A 12,747-nucleotide genomic window follows, 5' to 3' on the forward strand; every position below is an offset into this window, starting at 1 on the left:
GGGGACGGATGGACGACTAAAATCCTTTTTTGGAGGATGATTTAAAGAGTAGCAAACGCTTTTTCCAACTTCGGTAAAGCAGCGTAAAAAAATATATTTTGCAGCAGCAGCAGCAGCTTCTAGTTTGTTGCTGCTTTAGCACTGCCTTGAAGTTTTCCATCAATCTGAAATCCCAGTTTAGTACTGAAAACACTAGCACAGGAAATAGCCAGATGGAACCTCTGCGCTCTAATGCAGCAGGCTTTAATCTTATAGGGTACGACCTTTTAGATGCAGCACGGTTCATAGTAAACCATGGTACAATGTAGTCAAGTCCTGCCCACTCACCTTTGCACTGCCTCATTTCTGATTGCAGTGGCAGTTCATAGTTTCACACGGGGCCATTTTACCATTCACACTTTCTTTAAACACTTAAAGCATTTTGAAACTTGCTTAAAAACAAAAAGCAGCACATCTAAAAAGCTATTTCCCCAGATGCTAAGCAAGTGTGTCACCTGAATGAATAAACCACCTGCCTGACTTGCCAACCATAATGCAGGAGGTGCAGCACCCCTGCCTTAGTCTTAAAATCACTTGTCTGTTAAAGCTGGGTGAAACCCATTAACCCTTTTTACCTATTTCTCCTTTGCAGCTGATAATGGGAAAATTTCACACAAAATAACTTACAAGTGGAAGTGAGAATGCCAGCCTCAAGCCAAAATTGTAATTTTCTTATTGTGAAGTTGGGGCTTTTGTGTTGTGGATGCTGTAGTCATCAATACCAAACACTGGGTTGTTGTTATAGTTCATAATAACAAACACTTTTTAAAAAGCCAGTGTTACACAAGGATGTGATTTTAATATCGCTAGGACAAAAAAAAAAACTGACATGGACCGCTCTTGTTTTTAGGGTTTATTTTACTGTCTGTTTTTGTGTTCCCTTCTCATTCTGTTACTGGTTTCCACGGCAACACAAATCCATTGTTTTTCACGGACTCCCGACAACCAAATGTAGACAAGTCATCATTGCAGCGAAGCATTGGCATCCAGTGTGTTTTGTGGAGTCCATGGGGCAATGGCAGCTCAGTCGCATGCAGTAGTGCCCCCACCTCAGGGCTTCAAGTTCACAATGCTGTAACCCATTCTACAGATCTCTTACACAGTCCCTCCTGTACTATACAAGCATCTGGAGGAATTAAAGTATTTAGGGAATTACATATTTGGTAGAAACCACAAATTTACAATTTATTGTGGTTTCCAAATGTGAAAAATGAATCAAATCAGGCATCAGCAATAACCCCAGATGTCAGTATTGCGAGGCATGAGTGTGGGCTGTGATAGGAAATGCCTGAATCCTGGCTCTTTTTTTTTTTTTTAAAAAGGACAAAAATAAAACAAAGCTTGCAGTGATTTAATTAACTATGCCACTAATATATTAAATACAGAACTTAAAAAATAATGATGCCTTAACTTAAGAATATGAATGTTTGGTGGAAATGTTAAAGGAAATTGGATGGTTTCTGCACAGGCACACAATTCTGTAAAGCCACTTCACATGCTGCTGAAGACCTGTTCAGGTCGCCGGATCTGTGTAGAAGATAAAAAGATAGAAGTTACTGGTTATTTTTCTACAGCCATTATTAAACCTTGACTATAGCAATCGTGGGCGAATCCCTTGGAATAATACTGTTTTTGTGGTCACACTATAGATCAAAAGAAAATAAATGAAGCACAAGATTAGTGCTAATTGGGTGGGGGAATGTTTTGGGGTGGGGTGGGGTGGGAGAAAGCACTCTGTTTTAAAGGGTAGTTATACATTTTTTCCTAAAATCCTTACAGTTACCTTTTGGACCATGCTTTTTTTGTGGACTGTAAAGTTAAGCTATTTTTCTGATTTCACACATGGTTTCTGCCATTGCTGAGCCTACCTGCCAGCCAGGATATAAGCTGCCGCTTACGAAGGCACCTAGAAGAGGGTTCGAACTGGATCCTTTGAAACGATATGTTTAGATAAAATTGTCTTTCTGCCTTAATAGCTTTGATGATTCAGAGCTTAGCTTTTTTTTTTGATAGCAATCATTGAAATTAAAATATTATATCTGTATTCCACTGCCAGGCCATGCAAGCGTTAGGCTGTTAAACATTACTTGACTCCCCACATGAAGATAAGCAGTACGCCGAGCTCGGGGCCTGTCTGTTTTTAAGCATTTAGAGGAGTTAAATATCATTCGGATTCTGGAGCTTGAAAGACATAACACAGCCAGTAGGGATGATGTATATTTTTAATGTTACAAGGAGTCTGCCAGTCAAGCCTCTATGTTAGTCGGCTTCAGTGGACCGACACTCGGTTCCGCGCACCTCTTGGTTCAAGTTATGTTTAACATCTATATACACTGTCTCTTGTACGTCTAATTTTTTGGGCAGTACATGTCTAAAGTACAACCATCCTCCAGCCATCTCAGGTGCCTATGGAACACATTTTGTTTAGTTCAGTTTACTGCACAGGGGTTTGCATGAGGATTGGTCTTGGTTTGGTCACAAAGAACCACTTTCACTATTACTGCACCAGGAGCTAAAGGGTTTAGTGAATCAACATGGCCTGGCAGGATGTACCGTGATGGCCTGCTTCATCTATTTTATTTATTGCATGACTTTGGACATCCACTGCGAAGGATGCAGCAGCCTCTCTTTGGATTACTGGCACACAGCAGCTAAACCTGCAGCAGCTGTAGCCTGTAAAACTTGTCAATACAGAACTGGAGAAATGCTGCAAAAACTGCTAATCAGTCATTCTTTTTTTTTTTTTGTTTTAAGTTATTTTTTGGAGGAGTAAGTATAGTTTAAGGAAACTAACAAGAATCTAGTTTCATGAACATCATATTATATTTAACCCTTCAAAACATTCTGGAAATAGTTAGCTTTGAATATATCTCACTACAGTAGTTTTCCAAAACTACCAATATTGGCAGTGTGTCAAATCTACTGGCTTAATTTGTGGTCCGATTGCGGGCTACAGTGGGTTGCTACATTGGGGTAAAATACTTAACAGTTGAGCATTTCAAGTTCTGCACACTAATGATGCTACAGGTTTGATTTCGCACAATCAATTACCGTTTGCCTTGTAATCCATTAAAAGAGGATGCTGTATCTAACTTATTTAGCCGAAGACTTACGCAATGAAAGGTGACAACTTAGTCACCATTCTTATTCATTTTGCAAAATGATGTCTATCAGTAACTTAGTATTTCGTATGTTATGTTGTTTTTTTTTTTTAATATCTTCCTGAATGTATAATGAGACCGCTAAGGCTTTCTTTCTGTTTGAGTTAGTATTTGTGTGTGTGTTTGTTTTCATGTCGTCTGCCAAAAAGGCAACAGTATGGCAGTAGTAATTATAAAAGTTATGTATTACTTTATTACTTAACTGGGTTTTGGTTTTTTTGTATACAAATATACGCATTTGTTGTTGGAAATGTATTGAACTGATACAAATGTCTAAGCTACGTTAAAACCATTATCAGATCTTTTTTTGAACTGTTACATCATTATTAAACAACAATGAAAAAAATGCTATTGTGCAGTGGAACATTACCCCATAATAGCTAATTAAACTAACTTGGGCTGATGATAGGAGTTCAAATATGTCCCTATCAAAAGATCTTGCAGTGTGAAGCCAGTTAATCAGGAGAAGTAAACTGGCCACTACTGGTGCAGATCATGCAGATCACAAATTGGTGCACTGCACACTGTTTTGGTTTCCGTTCTCTCACTACCCACAAACAGGCTTCCAGTTGGCTTGCACATTGTCTGCTGCAGCAGATGTCTAAGGTTATAAAAGCACTTCAGGCTCAGCCACTGACTTGCATTTTGGTCTCGGTGTAGATTTGGACACATGCTGGATCCTCTCAATTAAAAATATGATGCGCTTCAGCCAGTCAGTCCTGGGCAATCAAAATGACAAATCTGTATTCTGTTGCATGATTCCAGGTTTTAAACCTTTTTAGTTTTAGTTCATTAATAATTGCAAGTCTGTTTTATATATATTTTAATGAGAGTTTAATCACAGTTAAATGGACAAGTGAGCTTGTAAAACAGTGTAATGACATTTGCCAGAAAATAATAATCAGTTTAATCCAATGGTACATGGCAGGAATCCAGAACAGCAAAATTAATCAAAACTGAACTGAACCATGTGCATGACATTAATATTTTACAGCAGGCAGACCAAAACACAAATTTGTTGTCATCATGTAATCATTAAAGCCCATGGCAATATAAACACTTAAAAATCATTTAGGGGAGTAAAACAAAGACACTTGCCAAATCTATTTTTAAAAATCAAGTCAATGAAAAGTAGGCATGCTAGATAAGTGAACAGTGCTGTGGACGTCTGTGTGTAGATGAATGCGTTTGGTTTGCAGTAGCCAGGCAACCTGCCCACTATCCTTGTGCAATAACCCACCCTCTGTAGGCAATGGCGGTCAATCTCTTATTGTCCGGCGACTGCAGAAAATGACATAACAAGCTGACTGAAGCATGTTTAAGCAATAAGACCCGACACAGACGGCCATACTGAGTAGCATGGGGCCTAGTTCAAGACAGCTTTCAATACTTTAAATAGGTGGCGTTATGATTGTGATTGCTGTTTGAACATATACAGTACCGTACCAGGCATCATTTAATGGCATGTTTTCAGCCTGTGGGAGTACAGGACATCTTTTATTAGACATAAATAAGTGTACTGTGCATTCAAGCAATTGGTAGCATCAATTAATGCTTGAGGCTGGCTGACATTCATTTTTTTGTAACTTTGATAGAAAATGTATAACCTCTTATGACCTTAGAGAATTCTGTTAATTGGATTGAATTCCCCTTTGAACTGCTGATGATTGAGACCCAAAGAAATCAAATCAACTACAGAGAACTTTTAATAACGAATAAGAAACATTCAATTATAATGTGCACGGAGTCCAAGAGGGTGTGTATCCTGTGGGATCCAGATACACCTTTTATACACAGGGCTGTTTATTGTTTTTAAATTCTATCATCATAGAATAGAATTATAATGACATCTAGAGATGTTAAAACATCATAACATCATTTTACCTTTGTAATGCGTAGTTCTTGTTGAAAACATAAAATAAATCAGATTTTCACAGATTTCAAACATTTACATTTTTAGAACTGCCTTAGATGTGTGATGATCAATAGGAGGCTGTGTGTTCCAGTGGTTAAAGAAACAGGCTTGTAACCAAGAGGTACCCAGCTCAACCACTGACTCATTGTGTGACCCTGAGCAAGTCACTTAACCTCTTCGTTGTCTGCCTTTTGGGTGAGACATGCTTGTAAGTGACTCTGCAGCTGATGCATAGTTCACACACCCTAGTCTCGTATTTTGTAAAGCGCTTTGTGATGATGGTCCACTGTTAAAGGCGCTATATAAAAATAAATATATGAAAAATAAACTAAATTAAAAAAAAAAAACAAGTGTATCTTACCTTAAGGACTTCCTGAGTCTGTGCTAAAGTTCCTGTTAAATGAATAAACAAACAAAAAAACATGTAAATTGCATTGCAAAACTTGTTTTTGGTGAATATGTCTTTGCAGTTTCTCAGTACTTGTAAGCGGTACTGCGACTTTAATTACTACAGTATTAATCTTGGGCATACTCTGAGTGGGGTTACCAGCTGTAATGAGAGGCATTAGAAAAGGAAACTCTGTCATGTGGAAGCATTCGTGAGACCAGAGATGGTCACTTTCTGGATCGTCAAACAAGACAAATTCCTCATCAACGCTTACCAATACATTTGAAGCCAACCTCAATGCTTCTGGGCAAGGCTAACTTCATCTTTGTGTTTAACACAAACCATTTCATGTACCAATGGGTTTTTTTTTTTTTTTGTTTTATTTTTTTTTTTTAATCAGTTTTATTATTTTTAAATTTAGACTAGTTTTGAAGGGACCAGCTGACACATTTCCAAATAGATTTCCTACCATTGTCTAAAGCTGCAGAGTTCCCCAAAGAAGTTCAATTTTACCCACATCTATGGCCAAACATTTTGCATTTGCAATATCGAATAATGTTGCATTGACATATTTAATTACATACAGCTTTGTAGTTTTCCATATACTTCACGAAAATCTGACAAATTGGAAAAATGTGTCATTTGGAAATCTAACATGAAATACTGTACTATTAGTATGGCTTTCGGTAGACTCTTTTCATTGTAGTTTTTGGTCTCATTCCTAAAATGATAGGAGATGCATGCAGAACATTTGGCCACAGCTGTAGACCTTGTTGGCAGTACAGTTGTTTTTGTTTGTATTATCCAGTGCTAGTTTTAATGGCAGACTTTTTTTTTTTTTCTCTAAGCCAAAAGTGATGCATGACCCTTGAATTATACATTTCCTGGTAATGCATTTGACTGTCTGAAGGAATGGCTTCCTTATTTCAGATAGGGCAGGTGCAGCATTTATTACACACTGGGACATGTGCTTGACTAGGAGAGGAATCCAGGGATTTGTCATTTTGAAAAATAGCCAGTCGTCTCCAGAAGATATTTGTATCCAGCATTATTAATGGAATGGCCATAATGCATGAACCAGTGTAAATGAGAAAACAATGCAGTTAACTCCTTAAACTGTGTGTTGCAAAAGCCTGGATGCTGAAGGGGAATGTTTACAGGTGCTTGACCCTGCAATTGAGAAACCACTCTGTCAACTCCTGAAGTTTTTTTTAAAAGACTTTAGTCCCAGCACTTCTCCAGACAAACACAAAGCCAGGTAAAGCCTGATTTAGAGAAATAAGAACGCATTATGGGAACCACAGAAAACAACCATTCAGAAGGATTCAAACACCAGTAAAGGAAATATTAAAAAGCAACCATTTCCAGCTACTTTCTCTTTAAGGAATAAACAAACATGCCTCGAAACCCCCCCCCCCCCCCCCCCCCCCCCAAAGGCTTCAGAGTCTGGTTTTATTTTTTGAAAACGTCGCACAGCACGTTGAGCTGGACCTCACTAAAGGTGCTACAGAAACACAGGCATAGGTTGGAGGATGAGGGAATGAGGGCACTTGCATCTCAGCACGGAATTGGCTTAGCGCAACACCGAGTCCTAGCATCCTGCATTTCCTTTTAACAGCTAAACTCTCCACTGAAGTTCAGACCTTTCCTTTGGAAACTCAAGGCATTTCCTTTTGATTCCAAAAGAAATTCCTTGAAAGAATTTACAACGCAGGAAAAAATGTGCTGAACTCCCTTTTCCAGGATCCTATTTTGACCTTACTTGGCACTCCACAATCCCGTTTGAGTATCGAGCAAAAGGATGAAATAATGTATTGAGAAAGAAAAAGACAACATGAAACTATACCACAGTACCCAGAGGCAGGAAAAACACAGCCACAGTATTTCTGATGTATTGGCAGCACACTGCAGAAACCTGCAGATGACCTGATTCATGATACAGTACATATATCACGTTAGCAAATTATGTGAAGTCTTTTTTCGTAGATAAGTGTCCATTGCTGTGGTGGAATGTTATCCTGATAAGACACTAAGAGAAGAGCCACGGTCTACTGGTGGAGATGCCTGGCCAGATGCTGTTTTGGAAATGCCAGTCTGTTTGCAATCTAGGTAACACTTCATAACAAGAGTCAGTAGGTTCACAGCAATTGCCGGTGAAGCAGCATATTCCCTTTGAAGTCGTAGAGAATGCATTTGATGTAAACATCAGGTAATCAATTAAAAAAAAAAAAAAACAACAACAACAAAATCATACAATTCATGTTATAAACATCATAAAATACATAGATACATTACCCTTGTAATGTGCAACATTGTTGAAAACATCAAATTAGTTAGATTTTCACACTAGCTCTCCTTTGAAAACATTTTCCAAAATAAGTGGCGCCTCCATTATAATCCTGGCACAGGCCCCTTTCATTTCACTTATTCGATTGCAGTGCAAACTGCAGATGGATCAAAGTTTAAGTGTTAGAAGGAAGGTTAGGTTTTGTTATGACGCTAGGATGTCTGATGTGATCCGGACAGGAAAGTCTTCCAAATCCCTCATCACATGGCTGGCTGCTGGTCAGGCGATTGGTAAACATTGAGCTTCGTTATCATTAAAAGCAAATCCACCAGTGCCAGTGGATAAATAAACAGTATAGTATAATAGTTGGAGGAGGAAGAGAGAATAGCTGTGCACAATGTTATACTGGATCGCAGTATTTGATCAAGGTTTGGTAGACAAAACAGATTTATGGCTTTCCTTTCTCAGACAGAACAGAACCTTGGACGAATTACATTGTAATTAGTATTTTATATACCAATCTATAGTCTCTTCAATCACCGTATCTATAGTTGTACCATGCTAAGTATCCTACTTATGCTATTCTTTCTAATGCATATATGTTTCTTTTGAAAGTCAGGACAATTTCTTATACCCAGTAGTAGAGATCATGTAAACAGTTTTCAAAATGTGATCGAATACAATTGTATATTTATGTGCAGGATGCTGTCACAGCTGACTTGCACGGCACTTTGAAGAGAGATGCCCTTCTCTCTGTGTGAAACACAATGTCACAGACTTCCATCTGACCTTTGTAAGTGTGCCCAAACTGTTAACTAGCAGACATGATTTATTTATATATAGTGTGTGTTTAAATATATATATATATATATATATATATATATATATATATTACACACACATATACAGTGCCTTGCAAAAGTATTCAGACCCCTGACCAATTCTCTCATATTACTGAATTACAAATGGTACATTGAAATTTCATTCTGTTCGTTTTTTTTTTTTTAAAACACTTAAACTCAAAATCAATTATTGTAAGGTGACATTGGTTTTATGTTGGGAAATATTTTTAAGAAAAATAAAAAACTGAAATATCTTGCTTGCATAAGTATTCAACCCCCACACATTAATATTTGGTAGAGACACCTTTCGCTGCAATAACAGCTTTACATCTTTTGGGGTAAGTATGTTCCAGCTTTGCTCACAGTGTCGGAGTGATTTTGGCCCATTCTTCTTGGCAGATTTGCTCCAGGTTGTTTAGGTTGGTTGGACGATGCTTGTGGACCGCAATTTTCAGATAGTGCCACAGATTCTCAATGGGATTGAGATCAAGACTTTGACTGGGCCACTGTAGGACATTCACCTTTTTGTTCTTGAGCCACTCCAATGTTGCTTCGGCCTTGTGCTTGGGATCATTGTCCTGCTGAAAGGTGAATTTCCTCCCAAGCTTCAGTTTTTTAGCGGACTGAAGCAGATTCTCTTGCAGTATTTTCCTGTATTTTGCTCCATCCATTCTTCCTTCAATTGTAACAAGATGCTCAGTCCCTGCTGATGAGAAGCATCCCCACAGCATGATGCTGCCACCACCATACTTCACTGTAGGGATGATGTGTCTTGAGGCATGGGCAGTGTTAGGTTTGTGCCACAAATAGTGCTTTGAGTTTTGGCCAGAAAGCTCTATCTTGGTCTCATCTGACCACAAAACCTTTTCCCACATCGCAGCTGGGTCACTCTCATGCTTTCTGGCAAACTCCAGACGTGCTTTCAGATGGTACTTTTTGAGTAACGGCTTCTTTCTTGCCACCCTCCCATACAGGCCAGTGTTATGCAGAGCTCTTGATATGGTTGACAGGTGCACCATTACTCCACTCCCAGCCACTGAACTCTGTAGCTCCTTCAAAGTGATTGTTGGCCTCTCTGTGGCTTCTCTCACAAGTCTCCTTCTTGTTTGAGCGCTGAGCTTTGAGGGAAGGCCATTTCTTGGCAGTGCCTGGGTGGTGTGATGCAGCTTCCACTTCCTGATTATTGATCCAACTGTGCTCACTGGGATATCCAAACACTTGGATATTATTTTGTACCCTTTCCCAAATCTATGCATTTGTATTACTTTATCTCTAACTTCTGTAGAATGCTCTTTGGTCTTCATTTTCCTTCAGATTCACAGCCTTACCAATGATCCTTAAACAGTGGGGTTTTTATCCAGAAAATGTGACAGCAACTTTAATGGTTCACAGGTGGAGGCCAATGGTAAGGTAATTGTGTCCTCGTTAGGGCAATTTCTTTCATCGGTGCAAACTGGAAGCTTCCACAGCACAGGGGTTGAATACTTATGCAAGCAAGATATTTCAGTTTTTTATTTTTCTTAAAAATATTTCCCAACATAAAACCAATGTTACCTTACAATAATTGATTTTGAGTTTAAGTGTTTTAAAAATAAAATATCAAACAGAACGAAATTTCAATGTACCATTTGTAATTCAGTAATATGAGAGAATTGGTCAGGGGTCTGAATACTTTTGCAAGGCACTGTATATATTACACACACACACACACACACACACATACACAGCCTTTTTTTAACTAACAGAAAATGTCAAACTTGAAGTTCAAAATTATATTTTATTACCACCCTGGAACACAAACAATCAACAAGACTAAAATAAAGGTATAACAACACTGCATCTTTCATTTGAAAAATGCTCCACATAAAGGAATGTCTGCTTCCTGACTAGCTGCTGCATTAAACTCCCAGCTGACTGGCAAACATTTATTTTGTATTATTGTTTGCATTGACATCGTTTCTCACCTAAATCTGTCTGCCCATCTGTTACTCACAAGCATGGGATTTTTAATTTTAAAGTTCACAACTCACTGTGTTTTGTGAGGAACAAAGTAATTAGAAGTGGATAAAAATAAATATATAGATACATAAATAAAAACACAGCAGTGTTTTATGACCAGCACCTCTAATGGGATGGATATGAATTGAATTAAGAGCTAGCAGAAAAAAGAAACAAAGTCAAGTTGGGCAGAATGCCTTTTAATGTCTCCGTAAACAGGCACTACAATAACCCATCACAAACCATCATGTTACACAGAGCCATAGACTACAACTATGAACAATGTTATTCTCTGTACGCTGCTCAATACTGCAAGCTAATCATCAATATCTGAATCGCATTGCTACAACTATTGTGCAGGTAATTGCACTGTGCTGGTGTGCCGATTAGCAGCATTTTGATGGCTTGTATTTTACAGTAAAATATAGCAGCGTTCCTGCTTCACACAGCACATTGTTTACATGCACTAAAGGTAGTTTCAGTAGCAGGAACATTTCCATGTAAAACTGAAAATGATTATCAGACACGGATGGATGTCATTTCACTTGAATTTTGATTTTTTTGATTTTTTTTTTTTGCCAGTTTTTCAGCACAATCCTGCTATAAAATGATGCCCACTTTAGAAATCGTGCAAGATCTGGAAGAATAACGAGGTGTAATGAGTGAGGGGAAAAATAAACCTGTGCTAGTTACACAGGATTTACACAAGCTGTCGTCTGGCAGAGAGTTTGTAGCTTGCACTCTGTTATTTGTCCCCATGATTGAAAAAAGTCATTAATTTGTGCTTTAGGAATTCCTCTTGTGCGTTTTCAGTTCCTGTTTTTGTCATGCTGGAAAAGAGAGTGATGGTGAAGTCACTGGATCTGCTTTGGTCACCTGGGTCATGTCTACTGTTTTTGTAGTGAAGCCTGTGAACAGCAGCCTTAAGATCTGGAGACAGTGGCCTTTTGATGGAACCTTTACAACCTTTCCAGTGTTTAACATGGGTGTTAGCACACAGTAATTCCTCACAAGTTTTTCAACACACACATTTTTATTTTATATATATATAAATATACATATACACATATACACACACACAGCCTCGCGTAAGGCAATGTGCTGAACAATCTGCATTCTGCACATTATACAGATCCCCTTAAATAGTCAAATCAAAGCACTGTCAACTCAAACAGCAGTTAGCCTTCAATCCAAGTTAGCCACCATCCCTTTAAAGGACAACTGTATGTAAGCACCTAGTTTAGATCAATAGCATAGTGAAACATTGTTTTTTTTTTAACATGCGTTCGGATTCAGTAAGTGTTGTGTGTGTGTGTGTGTGTGTTTTTTTTTTTCTAATTTCAAGAATTAGAAGAGCATGCTTTCTATTACACGTACATGTTCCCAGAGTCTCACAGTGCTGTGGATCCTCTCGTGACGGTTCTATATCATGGCCTAGTTTAAAGAAACAATGAAGCTGCGTGCTCTCCCGAGCTGTGCTATGAGCCTGTTCTAGCCTGTGTTTGGGTTACAGTGGGTTGTTTGAAAGAGATATTTTATCTCTACCAGATTGACATTTAAATGTAGATTAAATAAAACAAAAGACGTCACATATCTCTCTCTCTCTCTCTCTCTCTCTCTCTCTCTCTCTCTGGTTACCAGGTTGAGCATAAGCTTTATGATATTCTACACTGACAATAAAGAATTCCTGTGGACAGTTGATCCCTTGTAGCCCCAGGCCTTTCTGCCTCACCAGTAACATCCTGTCATTGTCCACCATTGTGCTCTATGGAGATGCCAGTGCTTTTCAATTTCTCAAGCTGCTTTTCCCTTGATTAGATGACGGCTTGGTTCTGCAAGATGTATCTCTTTGAAAAGGGATACATTGCCTGCATGCAACTGTGCGTTCTGTATGATTCTCGATTTCCTTTTTGTTCACCCGCCCTTCCCCACTAACCTACTACAGACTGGTCATAATCATGTCTGCTGTCAACATCGAGCTCTCACATGGAGGGGGTACTCCTGGTATAGAGTTACCAACACATACAGTTCCTAATGAGTACACAAAAAAGACAATATCCAACATGACTTAATTTCCAAACCTATATAATTCAATGCATGTTGTTTTGTATCGCTAT

General features: G+C 38.5%; 1 long non-coding RNA gene across 1 annotated transcript in view; it reads right to left on the reverse strand.

Moving 5' to 3' along the window:
• LOC121296952 overlaps positions 1 to 12,747 on the reverse strand; it is a 17,023-nt gene continuing 4,276 nt past the window's right edge. Inside the window, exons 2-3 of the long non-coding RNA XR_005947121.1 lie at positions 5,477 to 5,508; positions 1 to 1,566 (exon numbers count right to left, since the gene is read on the reverse strand). This is a non-coding gene — a long non-coding RNA (uncharacterized LOC121296952). The remainder of the gene's footprint in view (positions 1,567 to 5,476; positions 5,509 to 12,747) is intronic.

The sequence above is a fragment of the Polyodon spathula genome, chromosome 22 (genome assembly GCF_017654505.1).
Source record: "Polyodon spathula isolate WHYD16114869_AA chromosome 22, ASM1765450v1, whole genome shotgun sequence".
Taxonomy (NCBI): Eukaryota; Metazoa; Chordata; class Actinopteri; order Acipenseriformes; family Polyodontidae; genus Polyodon; species Polyodon spathula.